Source organism: Chiloscyllium punctatum, chromosome 8 (genome assembly GCF_047496795.1).
Source record: "Chiloscyllium punctatum isolate Juve2018m chromosome 8, sChiPun1.3, whole genome shotgun sequence".
NCBI classification, from domain to species: domain Eukaryota; kingdom Metazoa; phylum Chordata; class Chondrichthyes; order Orectolobiformes; family Hemiscylliidae; genus Chiloscyllium; species Chiloscyllium punctatum.
This window is the reverse complement of record NC_092746.1, coordinates 97,046,036-97,060,515: the sequence shown is the minus strand read 5'-3', so window position 1 is coordinate 97,060,515 and position 14,480 is coordinate 97,046,036.

Sequence of the window (14,480 nt, the reverse complement as noted above, 5' to 3'; positions counted from 1 at the left end):
TATGCCACTTCAAGCATATATCCAAGTATTTTTTTTGATGAAGTTAGAGTTTCTACCGTAAGCATGCTTTCAGGCAATGAGTTTGAGACTCTTGGCATCCTTTGGGCAAAAGAGAATCTCCTCAGTCCCCTGCTAATCCTTCTACCAATTATATTTAGTCTATATTTTCTAGGTATTGGCCTCTCTGCTAAGACAATGGGCCCTTCTACTCACCCTATCAAGGCCCCATACATCTCCATTAAACCTTCTCCCAGCTGCCTCTGTTCCTAAAAAAAAGCCGCCTATCCAATCTCTTGTCACTGCTAAAATGTTCCATTCCTGACAACAACCTTGTAATTCTCCTCGATTCCCTTGCCAATGTGATAACATCCTTCCTGTTGTGTACTGACAACAGCTGCACAGAGATTTCCAGCTGGAAACAAACTTGTCTGTTATATAAGTATAGCAAAAACCTCCTAGCTCTTGCACTATATGCCTTAGCTAATAAAGGAAGGTAACCCATGTGCCTTCTTAAGCACTTTATCTCTTTTTCCTTCAACTAACTGATATTTGTTGACATATACTCCCTTATACTTCTCAGAATCTTATTATTAATTGTGTATTCCCTTGACTTGTTCACCCTCTCCAAGTGTCATTGTCTCACATTTCGCCAGATTGAATTCCTGTTGTCACCGTTAATTCCACCTGACCAATCCATGATATCTTCCTATAGGTTAAAGCTTTATTCCTCACTATCAAGCACATGGACAATTGTTTCATTTGCAAACATTGCAATTAAACCATTAATGTCACAGAAAGCCATGTCCAGGACTTTACTGAGCCCTGAAGTATCCCATTGGAAACATCCTTCAAATCACAAAACCTCCCAAAGACTTATTGACCCTTACTCCCTTTGCTAGATCCAGTCAGTTAATTTCCCTTGGACCAGTGCACTTTTACATTGCTTTCCAGTTTAACGTGTGGACCATGTCAAAAGCCTCAATGAAATCCAGAGGTGAATAACAGAAGCACTGCACTCATCAACTTTCCTTGTCACCTGTCTGAATAATTTAAATCGTATGATTTCTTGCAAGCCAGCAAACTTGGAAAATAAAGCCACCATTATCATGCTGCAGTTGGCCTGAGCCAGCAGAGAATGAGACTTCTGCCCTTCCATTGGAAGAAGTCCCACCATTGAGAACGTCAATATGAACTGCTTGCCTGTCAGCTCTGACTGTCTCAGAAATTCAACAGTGGCCAATGTTGAAGTTAGAAATAGCCCACGATCAAAAGAGAAATGAATCACAGAGGACATGGACTTATGTGTGGTACTTCTGGGCAGTGAGGCATTGGACAGCTATGTTGGAAGGCGTGAGCGTGTGAGAGGTGATAGGTTTGAAGGTGGGCAGGAGAGCCCATATTAAATCCGGTAGGAAGTTGCCCACTACTTAAAGTCTAGTCCTAAGTCACCGTAATTGTATCAGTGCTGGTGAGGGGCAAACAATGAGTGCCCTCTTAAGGGCCTCATCCAGCCCAGCTTAACAGATTTCCCTATTGATGCTGGTGGGAAATGGGCAGGAGTTAGGTGTTAGGGAGCCTCTTTTGATTGGGTCCCCTTGATGGATTGACACCCAAGTTTTGGGTCCCTTTGATGGAATGAAGTTTGAAGGTTTAAACCCTCTCCCCAATGTTGGCTTCCCTCAAATTCTAGTCCCACCCCCTTTAGTGGGGCCTGTTGACTAACCCAAATAAGATCACTGAACACCCAAGCAAAGCTTGGATCCAGTTCTATTTCCTCTGCATGAAAATGCTAGACAGTGTCCAGCCTCCAATTGATTGGCAGCTGAAGCAGAACTTTCTGTTACTGAAAGGGTGGGCCAAGTCTTTCTCCAGTTCATTATTTCCATTATGGAGCCACTGCCAGTGTTACTTTTGAGATCTGTCTGCCATACCTTTATAGTCAGGGGGTGGGCCGGGAAATCCAACACCTTAAATGATTCAGCTATGATTCTCCCTAATAGATTAGGATATAATTTGGGCCCAATGATTTATTTACAAATAATTGAAGATTAAATACCTAATTTATTGCTCTCTCAATTTGTTTGTTCCAACCAATACCTTAACTGCAATGTTTGCATTGTTCTGACTATTTCATGGAGCATGGCCCAAAAGAAAGATCCATCCTTCCACCTTTTTCATCCAGATCTGGTTATCTTTCAGATCTCTGATAGGCTTTACTCTTTTTATCGTCTTGTTCTATACGAATTGTGAACTGGTTAAACTTACCAATTTTTTTTCATGTTTCCATGCGGAATGAACTTCCTGAGGAAGTGGTGGATGTGGGCACAATTACAATGTTTAAATTTGGGTAAAGACATGAATAGGAAAGCTTTGGAGGGATATGGGCACGAAGCAGCAGGTGGGACTAGTTTAGTTTGGGATTGGATGGACTGTTTGGCATGGACTGATTGGACCGAAGGGTCTGTTATCATGCTGTATGACTCGATGACTCCACGTCTTCTCTTTGCTTTCCTCATTTCAAAGCTGTATTCTATACCCTACATTTTCTGCAATGTTGGGCTGTGATTAATATATATTCCATTTTATATCTCATTTTATCCAGTATACTGCAAGACTACATTTGTGAGTTCCACCTTTTCTCTTTGTGTGAATACATTTGCTTTGAGCTTTGACTAACTCCTCTTTGTTTACCTCCCACTACTTCGACACTTTCAAATAGTTGCTTCTGTCCACTTTTGCATAAGTAAATTTGAGCTGAGTAACATTGTTCTTTCTTTCATTGAGTACCTTTATTCTAGGTCTATCACTGACCTGTTCACTGCTATGTTTAATCGAATCAAATTATCATGACCACCAAAGTCTCCTTTTGATACCCTTTTCACCTGCCAGCTTCATCCCCTAAAAACTAAGTCCAAAGCTGCTCATCTTTTGATGGGATTACTGTGTACTCACTGAAATAACACTTGAATGAATCTTAAGAATTTTGCACTGATTCTGGCGCAGTTAGTCTTAGGATAGTTGAATCCTCTGCCATACTGCAATTTTGTTTTGGATATCTCAGGAATTTGCCTACTTACAAGCTTTCTCACCTTCCCTGACTATTTACAGATCAGAATACAGTGTGATTTCCCCTTTTTGGTTCTGCAAGAATTCTGAAGTGTTCCTGAAAATTATTTAGTATGCTAATTAAAAAGAATCCTTTTTGATTAAAGACAAAATAGATCTGAGGAGGAGTCATGCCAGACGCAAAAGGTTAACTCTGTTTTCTCTCTCTACAGTTGCTGCCAAACTTGCTGAGCTTCTCCAGAATTCTCTTTGTTTCTTTTCCATTGTTGGAAATGACTTTCCGATAGTAAATGATAGTCAAAGGCACATTAAAGAGCAGGTTTTCCATTATCAAGAAAAAATGAAACATATGGAATTAGAGAACACAAACTCCAAAAGAAAAAGTAAACATTACTGAAAGCAAACTAACACAAAACGAAATTTGACTCTTTCGTCACCATAAGCCAATGCTTTGGCAATGACCTCAATTTATTTTGAACTTTATCGTCTAAATATTGTTGTAACGATATCCATTAGTCTTTCGTGAACCTAAGATGTTCCAAAGTCTGATGTAAACAATAAGAAAAATTGCAAAGTGCGGTCACATGTTGTAGTGCAAGAAACAAGCCAATCTGAGCACAGCACCATCAAACAATAAGAAATTAGAAAAGGACCATTCACTGATATAAAATCAAAATACAGTGGACGTTGGGCATCTGAATGAAGGAGCAAATATTTATGGAACCTCTTAGCAGATGAGGTAGCATCTGTGAGGAGAATGCGTCAAGACCTTTGGTTAGAATTGATTCTGATAGAAATTTATCAACCTGATACAACATGACTTATTGACTATTACAAACATCCCTTGAATGTATTTTGTTTAACGAACTTCTGTATTCATGATATTGGTGAAGGGCAATAAATGATGTCTGCATTATCTAAACTTCTTTGAAACAATATGAATGCTAAGATAATGATGGTTGGAGGTCTGAAATGCTGTATTTAAGTTCCTTTCAGGAGCATTACCAATGATTGAACAGCAAAGCAACCAAAAGATTTATTGCATCCATAAAACATTCAATCATCTGTTGATAATTCTCCCTGTCTTAATACCCCTGCTAATTAGGTTATCCAGATCCTTAAAGGGTCTGTTGATAAAACACCAGGTGCTTTTTGCTGGGAAACCAGTATTGATCTGTGGTTGTCAAGCTTTGACTTTGATAATTATTTATGTCTCCTATACATAGATATATACTCAAGGGATTCAAAATTCAAGGAGACCTGTTGTTCCAATGAGAAATGACAAACTCCAGAACAGCGCTTGCAAAACAACGTCTCACCTCAAGATGTGAAGACAATGCCAGGATCTTTCTCAGCCCAGGTGAGGTAGCTTTGCCTGGCAACGGGATATTACATCTGTTGAACCCGATATAGGGTTGGGATCTTTAGGTTATCTCACCTTCTTCTGTGATTCCCATGGTGGGTTCTGAGGCTCATGGGGAACCCCTTCAATGGGGTGAGAAGCATTTATAAAGGCACATTTAGCCTTGGGTACTGATATTTGCAGCTATGTTGCCCAATCTGTCAATAATCTATTAGGGTCACAGGAGTTGAGTGCACAGCAGAAATAGCTTCTTCAATGATGTGGACAGGTTGCCACAGCCTTTATGCTCAGAGCTTCTACCATTCATAATGGCATTTGTGCTGAGGAGGGAGGGTATCACTTGTTGCAGGTGATTGGGAAGATTGGGTGCAAGACAGCTATCTGTTGAGGTTGAGTGTGAATAGTTGGCTGTTGGAACACGGAAATGAGGAATAAGTGGGCCTGCGAGATGTGTTGTTCGGAAGGCTGTCTTACAGTAGAATGTTGGGAAAGTTATCACCAAGTGATATGACTCTTGAGCTTTCCTGTCCTCCTGAGATCCTGGATCTACTTCCTAGTCTATACTCAGGTTGGAGGAAGCACACTTCAGCTGTGAACATGCCTGGACACTTCCATTCATGCCTGCTGGTTTTGAGATGTTACTCTCTTTCTTCTATCCTTTGGCAGAACCACTTCACTGCAGCCCATCACATCCCTCAGCAGGACCTCCAGCTAAAAGTGTGATACCCAGTGAACAGCTTTCCCAAGTCCCTTCTCCATTCCTGTTTTTGTTGCAGCTTCAAAAGCTAAGTGATTGGGGAGCTCTTCAATGGAAAATGCTTCCACTGACAGATACAGTGCAGTGCCTGCCTATTCTTACTGATAGATTGGGGAATCCAAATTCTCTGGGACAGAAGGTTAGCTCAGCCTGCCAGTTATTAACTAAACCCACAAATTGTCCTGCTGCTCTCAGGCCAGTTAGGAAAAGAAGAGAAATGCCAACCATTAAATTGGCAAAATGCAGGCACAGAAGCCACAAATGGAAAAGAATAATCATTTTTAAATGGGGCCAAGTGGTGACTGGAGAGGGAAGGCTAATTTTAGAATGTAAACTGATCCCAGCTAAGATTGGTTCTTCTTATTTTTTGTTGTAGTCTTTGGGACTGACACAAATTTTGCAAAACAAACACTTTACTCCAAGAGAAAAACAGAAATTGCTGGATAAACACAACAGGTCTGGCAGCATCTGCAGAGAGAAAGCAAAGTATTGGAAAAGGTTATAAGAGATAGGATTTATAACCCTCTAGAAAAGAATAATCTGATCAGGGACAGTCAGCACGGTTTTGTGAAGGGTAGGTTGTGCCTAACGAATCTTATTGACTTTTTTGACAAAGTGACCAAACAGGTAGATGAAAGTAAACAGGTTGATGTGGTGTATATAGATTTCAGCAAGGCGTATGATAAGGTTCCCCACACTAGGCTATTATACAAAATGCGGAGGAATGGGATTGTGGGAGACACAGCAGTTTGGATCAGTAATTGGTTTGCTGAAAGAAAACAGAGGGTTGTAGTTGATGGAACATGTTCATCTTGGTGTCCAGTTACTAGCAGTGCACCGCAAGGTCAGTGTTGGGTCCAGTGGGAGCAGCGGCCAAGGAAAAGCGAACCCGGGAGACTCCAGCTAAGGTAAGACAGTTTGTTTCAAAATTACTTACCTGTAGCGGGCAGCGGTGTTTTTTTTTCTCTCTCTTCACAAAAAGAGCGGGAGCAGCAGAGGAAGTGACGGCAAACTGAGGGGCAGCCGGGAAGGAGAACAGTGAGTATAAATACTCACCCTTTAATCACCAACGGTCATTGGAGTGGGAGCAGCGGCAGAGGAAAAGCGAACCCGGGAGACTACAGCTAAGGTAAGACAGTTTGTTTCAAAATTACTTACCTGTAGCGGGCAGCGGAAGTGAGGTTGGAGCGCATAGCTGGGCGGGAAGGTAAGTGATTAGTATTTGAGTGGGTGTGTTCTAGACCCCAGGTCCTACTTTCGTAGGGCCTCCCTCCCACCCTCCTCCTCCAACCTAACTTTAAAGTCCACAGGTTATTGACTCAGTGTTCTTGTTTTTGGAGACAAAGTGTACAGTCATGGCAGCGCAGGCGGTGGAATGTTCCTCCTGCAGGATGTTTGAGGTAGGGGTGACCACCGATACTCCTGCCGACTTCGTCTGCAGGAAATGCAGTCAGATCCTGATCCTCACCAAACGAGTTAGGGAACTGGAACTGGAGCTGGATGAGCTGAGGATTATTCGAGAGGCTGAGACAGTGATCGATAGAAGCTACAGGGACATAGTTACGCCAGAGAACAGAGGTAGCTGGGTAACAGTTAGAGGTGGGAAGGGGAAGAAGCAGGCAGTGCAGGGTTCCCCTGTGGTCGTTCCCCTAAAAAATAAGTATACAGCTTTGGAAACTGTTGGGGGGGACAGCCTTGCAGGTGTAAGCTGCAGTGAAGGGGTCTGTGGCTCTGAGACTCAGAAGGGAAAGGGGGAGAAGAGGAGAGCGCTAGTTATAGGGGACTCTCTAGTTAGAGGGACGGACAGGCGGTTCTGTGGACATGGGCGAGACTCTCGGATGGTTTGTTGCCTCCCGGGTGCTAGGCTCCGAGACGTCTCAGACCGTGTCTTCAGAATCCTTAAGGGGGAGGGTGTGCAGCCAGAAGTCGTGGTACACATTGGCACCAACGACATAGGTAGGAAGAGGGGTGGGGAGGTCATTCAAGAGCTCAAGGAGTTAGGCTGGAAGCTAAAAGCTAGGACAGACAGAGTCGTCATCTCTGGGTTGTTGCCGGTGCCACGTGACAGAGAGGCAAAGAATAGGGAGAGAGTGCAGTTGAACACGTGGCTGCAAGGATGGTGTAGGAGGGAGGGCTTCCAATATTTGGACAATTGGACTGCATTCTGGGCAAGGTGGGACCTGTATAAACAGGACGGGTTGCACCTGAACCAGAAGGGCACCAATATCCTGGGGGGTAGGTTTGCTAGCACTCTTCGGGGGGGTTTAAACTAATTTGGCAGGGGGATGGGATCCGGACTTGTAGTCCAGCAAGTAAGCTAGCTGTGTGTCAGGATGCCCAAGACTGTAGGGAGGCTGTGGAGAAGGTAGCACTGACAGGGACTACTTGCGGACACAGAGATGGGCTCAAGTGCGTATACTTCAACGCAAGGAGTATCAGAAATAAGGTGGGTGAACTTAAGGCGTGGATCGGTACCTGGGACTACGATGTTGTGGCCATCACGGAAACATGGATAGATGAGGGATAGGAATGGCTATTGGAGGTTCCTGGTTACAGATGTTTCAGTAAGATTAGGGAGGGTGGTAAAAAAGGAGGGGGGGTGGCATTGCTAATTAGAAATGGTATAACGGCTGCAGAAAGGAAGTTTGAGGGGGACCTGCCTCTGGAGGTAGTATGGGCTGAAGTCAGAAATAGGAAAGGTGCAGTCACCTTGTTGGGTGTTTATTATAGGCCCCCCAATAGCAGCAGAGATGTGGAGAAACAGATTGGGAAACAGATTTTGGAAAGGTGCAGAAGCCACAGGGTCGTAGTCATGGGCGACTTCAACTTCCCAAATATTGATTGGAAGCTCTTTAGATCAAGTAGATTGGATGGGGCGGTGTTTGTGCAGTGTGTCCAGGAAGCTTTTCTAACGCAGTATGTAGAGTGTCCAACCAGAGGGGAGGCCATATTGGATTTGGTACTCGGTAATGAACCGGGACAAGTGCTGGGCTTGTTAGTGGGTGAACATTTTGGTGATAGTGACCACAATTCTGTGACTTTCACCTTGGTTATGGAGAGAGATAGGTGCACACAACAAGGTAGATTTTACAATTGGGGGAAGGGAAATTACATTGCTGTAAGACAGGATTTGAGGAGCATACGTTGGGAGCATAGGCTGTCAGGGAAGGATGTGGTGGAAATGTGGAACTTTTTCAAGGAGCAGATACGACGTGTCTTTGATATGTATGTACCGATCAGGCAGGAAAGAAATGGTCGTGTGAGGGAGCTTTGGTTGACGAGGGAGGTTGAATGTCTAGTAAAGAGGAAGAAGGAGGCTTACATAAGGTTGAGGAAACAGGGTTCAGACAGAGCAGTGGAGGGATACAGGATAGCCAGAAGGGACCTGAAGAAAGGGATTAGGAGAGCTAAGAGAGGGCATGAAAAATCCTTGGCAGATAGGATCAAGGATAACCCCCAAGGCATTCTATGCGTATGTGAGAAACCTGAGAATGACGAGAATGAGGGTAGGTCCGATCAAGGACAGTAGTGGGAGACTGTGTATTGAGTCGGAAGAGATAGGAGAGGTCTTGAACAAGTACTTCTCTTCAGTATTTACGAACGAGAGGGACCGTATTGTTGAAGAGGAGAGTGATAAGCTAGAAGAGATACCTGTTAGGAAGGAAGATGTGTTGGACATTTTGAACAACTTGAGGATAGACAAGTCCCCGGGCCTGATGGGATATATCCTAGGATTATGTGGGAAGCAAGAGAGGAAATTGCAGTACCGTTGGCAATGATCTTCTAGTCTTCACTGGCAACGGGGGTGGTACCAGGGGACTGGAGAGTAGCGAATGTTGTGCCCCTGTTCAAAAAAGGGAATAGGGATAACCCCGGGAATTACAGGCCAGTTAGTCTTACTTCTGTGGTAGGCAAAGTAATGGAAAGGGTACTGAGGGATAGGATTTACGAGTATCTGGAAAGACACTGCTTGATTAGGGACAGCCAGCACGGATTTGTGAAGGGTAGGTCTTGCCTTACAAGTCTTATTGAATTCTTCGAGGAGGTGACCAAGCATGTGGATGAGGGTAGAGCAGTGGATGTAGTGTACATGGATTTTAGTAAGGCATTTGATAAGGTTCCCCATGGTAGGCTTATGTGGAAAGTCAGGAGGCATGGGATAGAGGGAAATTTGGCCAATTGGATAGAAAACTGGCTAACCGGTCGAAGGCAGAGAGTGGTGGTAGATGGTAAATATTCAGCCTGGAGCCCAGTTACAAGTGGAGTTCCGCAGGGATCAGTTCTGGGTCCTCTGCTGTTTGTAATTTTTATTAATGACTTAGATGAGGGAGTCGAAGGGTGGGTCAGTAAATTTGCAGATGATACGAAGATAGGTGGAGTTGTGGACAGTGAGGAGGGCTGTTGTCAGATGCAGAGGGACTTAGATATGATGCAGAGCTGGGCTGAGGAGTGGCAGATGGAGTTCAACCCTGCCAAGTGTGAGGTTGTCCATTTTGGAAAAACAAATAAGAATGCGGAATACAGGGTTAATGGTAGGGTTCTTAGTCAGGTGGAGGAACAGAGGGATCTTGGGGTCTATGTACATAGATCTTTGAAGGTTGCCACTCAGGTGGATAGAGTTTGTAAGAAGGCCTATGGAGTATTATCGTTCATTAGCAGAGGGATTGAATTCAAGAGTCGTGAAGTGATGTTGCAGCTGTACAGGACTTTGGTTAGGCCACAGTTGGAGTACTGTGTGCAGTTCTGGTCGCCTCACTTTAGGAAAGATGCGGAAGCTTTGGAGAGGGTGCAGAGAAGATTTACCAGGATGTTGCCTGGAATGGAGAGTAGGTCGTACGAGGATAGGTTGAGAGTTCTCGGCCTTTTCTCGTTGGAACGGCGAAGGATGAGGGGTGACTTGATAGAGGTTTATAAGATGATCAGAGGAATAGATAGAGTAGACAGTCAGAAACATTTTCCCCGGGTACAACAGAGTGTTACAAGGGGACATAAATTTAAGGTGAAGGGTGGAAGGTATAGGGGAGATGTCAGGGGTGGGTTCTTTACCCAGAGAGTGGTGGGGGCATGGAATGCGCTGCCCGTGGGAGTGGTAGAGTCAGAATCATTGGTGACCTTTAAGCGGCATTTGGATAGGTTCATGGATGGGTGCTTAATCTAGGTTAGAAGTTCGGCACAACATCGTGGGCCGAAGGGCCTGTTCTGTGCTGTATTGTTCTATGTTCTATGTTCTAGCTGTTTGTCATTTTTATAAATGACCTGGATGAGGGCTTAGAAGGGTGGGTTAGTAAATTTGTGAACGACACTTAGGTCAGTGGAGTTGTGGATTGTGACGAAAGATGTAGTAGGTTGCAGAGAGACATAAATAGGATGCAGAGCTGGGCTGAGAGGTGGCAAATGGAGTTTAATGTGGACAAGTGTGAGGTGATACTTGTGAGCTGGAGTAATCAGATTGCAATTGTACTGGGCTAATGGTAAGATTCTTGGGAGTGCAGATGAGCAGAGAGATCTCAGTGTCCATGTACACAGATCCCTGAAAGTTGCCACTCAGATTGACAGGGTTGTTAAGAAGGCATACAGTGTTTTGGCCTTTATTAATAGAGGGATTGAGTTCCGGAACCAGGAGGTAATGCTGCAGCTGTACAAAGCTCTGGTACGGCCACACTTGGAGTATTGTGTACAGTTCTGGTCACCGCATTATAAGAAGGATGTGGAAGCTTTGGAAAGGGTGCAGAGGAGATTCACGAGGAAGTTGCCTGGTATGGAAGGAACATCTTACGAGGAAAGGCTGAGGGCCTTGAGGCTGTTATCGTTAGAGAGAAGAAGGTTGAGAGGTGACTTAATAGAGACATACAAGATAATCAGAGGGTTAGAAAGGGTGGACAGGGAGAGCCTTTTTCCAAGTATGGGAACGGCAAACACGAGGTGAACTTTAAAGTGCGGGGAGATAGGTATAAGACAGATGTCAGTGGTAGTTTCTTTACTCAGAGAGTAGTAAGGGTATGGAATGCTTTGCCTGCAATGGTAGTAGATTCGCCAAGTTTAAGTGCATTTAAGTCGTCATTGGACAGGCATATGGACGTACATGGAATAGTGTAGGTGGGATGGGCTTCAGATTAGTATGACAGGGCGGCGCAACATCGAGGGCCAAAGGGCCTGTACTGCACTGTAATGTTCTATGTTCTATGTTGTTCTATGTAACTCTGCTTTCTCTCCACAGCTACTGCCAGATCTACTGTGTTTTTCCAGCAGTTCCAAGCTCTGCTTTCTCTCCACACTCTGCTTTCTTTATTCCAAGCTTCATCAAGGGAAGCAATGACCAGAAGTGCTGAGAAAAGCCTCCCCGTCAAAATGCAACAAGCCGTTTACTTACAGCAACCTCTTGCCCAGAATTGCCCAAACTGGCATTGAAACATTTGTGAAGAGGCCAACCATCTCTACCATCTCTATAAGCCCCCTGGGGGAAGGAAGGTGTGAAAGCCCAAGCATCCCAGCTCTTCATATGCCACCTGCCCTACCTGGATGTGCCAGTCCAGCACTGGACTGTTTATTTACCTCAGGACCACAACTTGAAAGTGAAAACTACCCTCAGTCTCAAGGAACTACTTAAGATGAAGAAGAAGACCAAAACTTAATTCGATTGATTGACTGCATTTAGAATTGATGGTATCAGCATTTTCACCATGCCTTTTTAAAATGAGGAACAGGATAATTGTATTTAATGTTGAAAACAGACTTCACTAAATTGCATTGCCACAATCAAAATGTCTGAATCTGATGGGTTCGAGGTCAAGTGAGTTGATCTTTTGCTTCTGTGTTGATACTTGGTATGGAAATAAATCGTCTTTCTCCAAAGTATTTCAAATTCTTGGCAAATGCTACAGCACAACCTTTATTCAAATGGGACTTTGAGCCAATCCAATGTTGACATGCTGGGATGGAATGTGTCACCCTGCCAAATTCAATATGACCTGCTTGGTCTGTGCTCAGATGAACGCTTGTGGACGGGAAGCAGATCATTGCAGAGACCATTCCAGGGCCACCGAGATAACATTTCCTGAAATCAATGACTCAAACTGTAATCCTTGATTCAAATGTAATATGGGGGTGGAGGTGGGCCAAATTGAATAATTGTTTCAAATAGCCAGCACAAGTTCTATAGTCTGATGTCCTATGTGATGTGATGTTATTTGCATGGATAGACTTTAACAATTTCATACTTTTGTAATATAGATACCATTGTAATGTTGAGAAATTTCCACACTGCAAAGAGAATGAAGGGATAATTTATTTGTTAGTAATATTGATTGAGGTATAAGTGTGAGCGAAGAATGCTTCCCTTCTCTTCAAATGGCTCCATTAGGTCTTATACATACAAGTTCAACCTTCCTATTTCTGAGACAAGAATGCTTTTTCTGAGCCAAAGCTCAGATCTGGTAGTGAGTTAATGCACCTGAACCATGTGCAAAGTGACAATATCTTGAATCAAATTCTGCTAGATCATAGATCCACCAAATTGCTACTGAAACATCCACTGATCACTTCAAGGTCTCAGTCTGACCATGTTTGCCATCTTTGTTTGTCATAATAAACTATAGGCTAACAACATAGGACTTAGGATCAGAAGTAGGCCTATTTGGCCCTCCAAGCCAGCCCTGCCATTCAATAAGCTCTGGTAGCCCTGTCAGTTTCACTTTGATTAGATTAGATTAGATTCCCTACAGTATGGCAACAGGCTTTTCAGCCCAACAAGTCCACACTGACCATCTGAAGAGTAACCCGCTGAGCCCCATTCCCCTACCCTATATTTAGCCTTGACTAATGCACCTAATACTATGGCAGTTTAGCATGGCCAATTCACCTAACCTGCACGTCTTTGGATTGTGGGAGGAAACCGGAGCACCCAGAGAAAACCCACACAGACACGGGGAGAATGTGCAAACTCCACACAGACAGTCACCCAAGGAGGGAATCGAACCTGGGTCCCTGGTGCTGTGAGCCACCGTGCCGCCCCACTTTCCTGTCTATATCCCATGATCTTTGGCTCCCTTGCCTATCAGAAATCTATCTAGCTCAGCCTTCAATGAATATAAAGACCCAATATCCACCATCTTCTTTAGGAAGGGGTCCCACACTCTTTTGACCCTCTGAGAGATAAAAGGTCTCATTATCTCTGTTTAAAAAGGGAGGACTTTTATGAATAAATGATATCTCCTAGTTTTAGTCTCTCTAATGAGACGAATCAGCCACTAGGTCTCTAACCTATCCAGTCCTCTCAAGATCTTAAAATAAAATCACATCTTATTTTAAGCTCCAATGGGTATAGGCCTAATCTTTCAAATTGTTCTTCATTAGTTAACCCTATTATACCAGGAATGAGTTGACTATTAATGTTTAAAACCTCATCGAATAACTTTAAGGCCTTAGGTTTTAGATTTGAGAGAAAAACACTTAAAAATGATTTGTGGCACTTTACAATGACCAGAAAGCAGCTGAACACTCAGGGGTATATAAAGGAATGTCTCACATTTGGGAGTGAGACTCATATCCTGAAAGACTTTTTAAAAGTTCACTCATGGAGAAATACCTTCGGCTAACATTTATTGGCTGTCCATAATTGCCCTTGGAAAGGTAGTGCCTTCTTACACCTTCTTGAAAAAGAATTATCTTCTTTTTTGCCTGGAGCATCAAAGGCTGAGGGGTGACCTTATAGAGGTTTATGAAATCATGAGGGGCATAGATAAAGTGAATAGCCAAGGTCTTTTTCCCAGTGTAAGGGAGTCCAAAATTAGACGGCACAGGTTTAAGGTGAGAGAGGAAAGATTTAAAAGGGACCCGAGGGGCAACTTTTTCACTAAGAGGGCGGTTTGTGAATGAGCTGCCAGAGGAAGTGGTGGAGGCTGGTACAGTTACGATATTTAAAAGCTGTTTAGCCAAATGCATGAAGAGGATATACTCAGACGGATATCGGCCAAACACAGGAAAATGAGACTACTTCAGTTTAGCAAATCTGGTTGACAGGAGAAGTTGGCTCGATGGATCTGTTTCCATGCTGTACAGCTGTATGACTCTATTTAAGTTTACTCTCTGTCAGAAAGTTGATAGGTTGACCTAACACTGTGACATCAGGTCAGAGGGCACTGGATAATTATTTGGATAGAAGTGGTGTGTAAGAATATTGGGAAAAGGCAAAAGATTGGTTCTAGTTAATAGAATTGGTGAAGATATGGTGAGCCAAATGGCCTCCTTCTGCAGTGTATCCATTCTGTGATAGATGTGCAAACAAAAGCTTGGGTT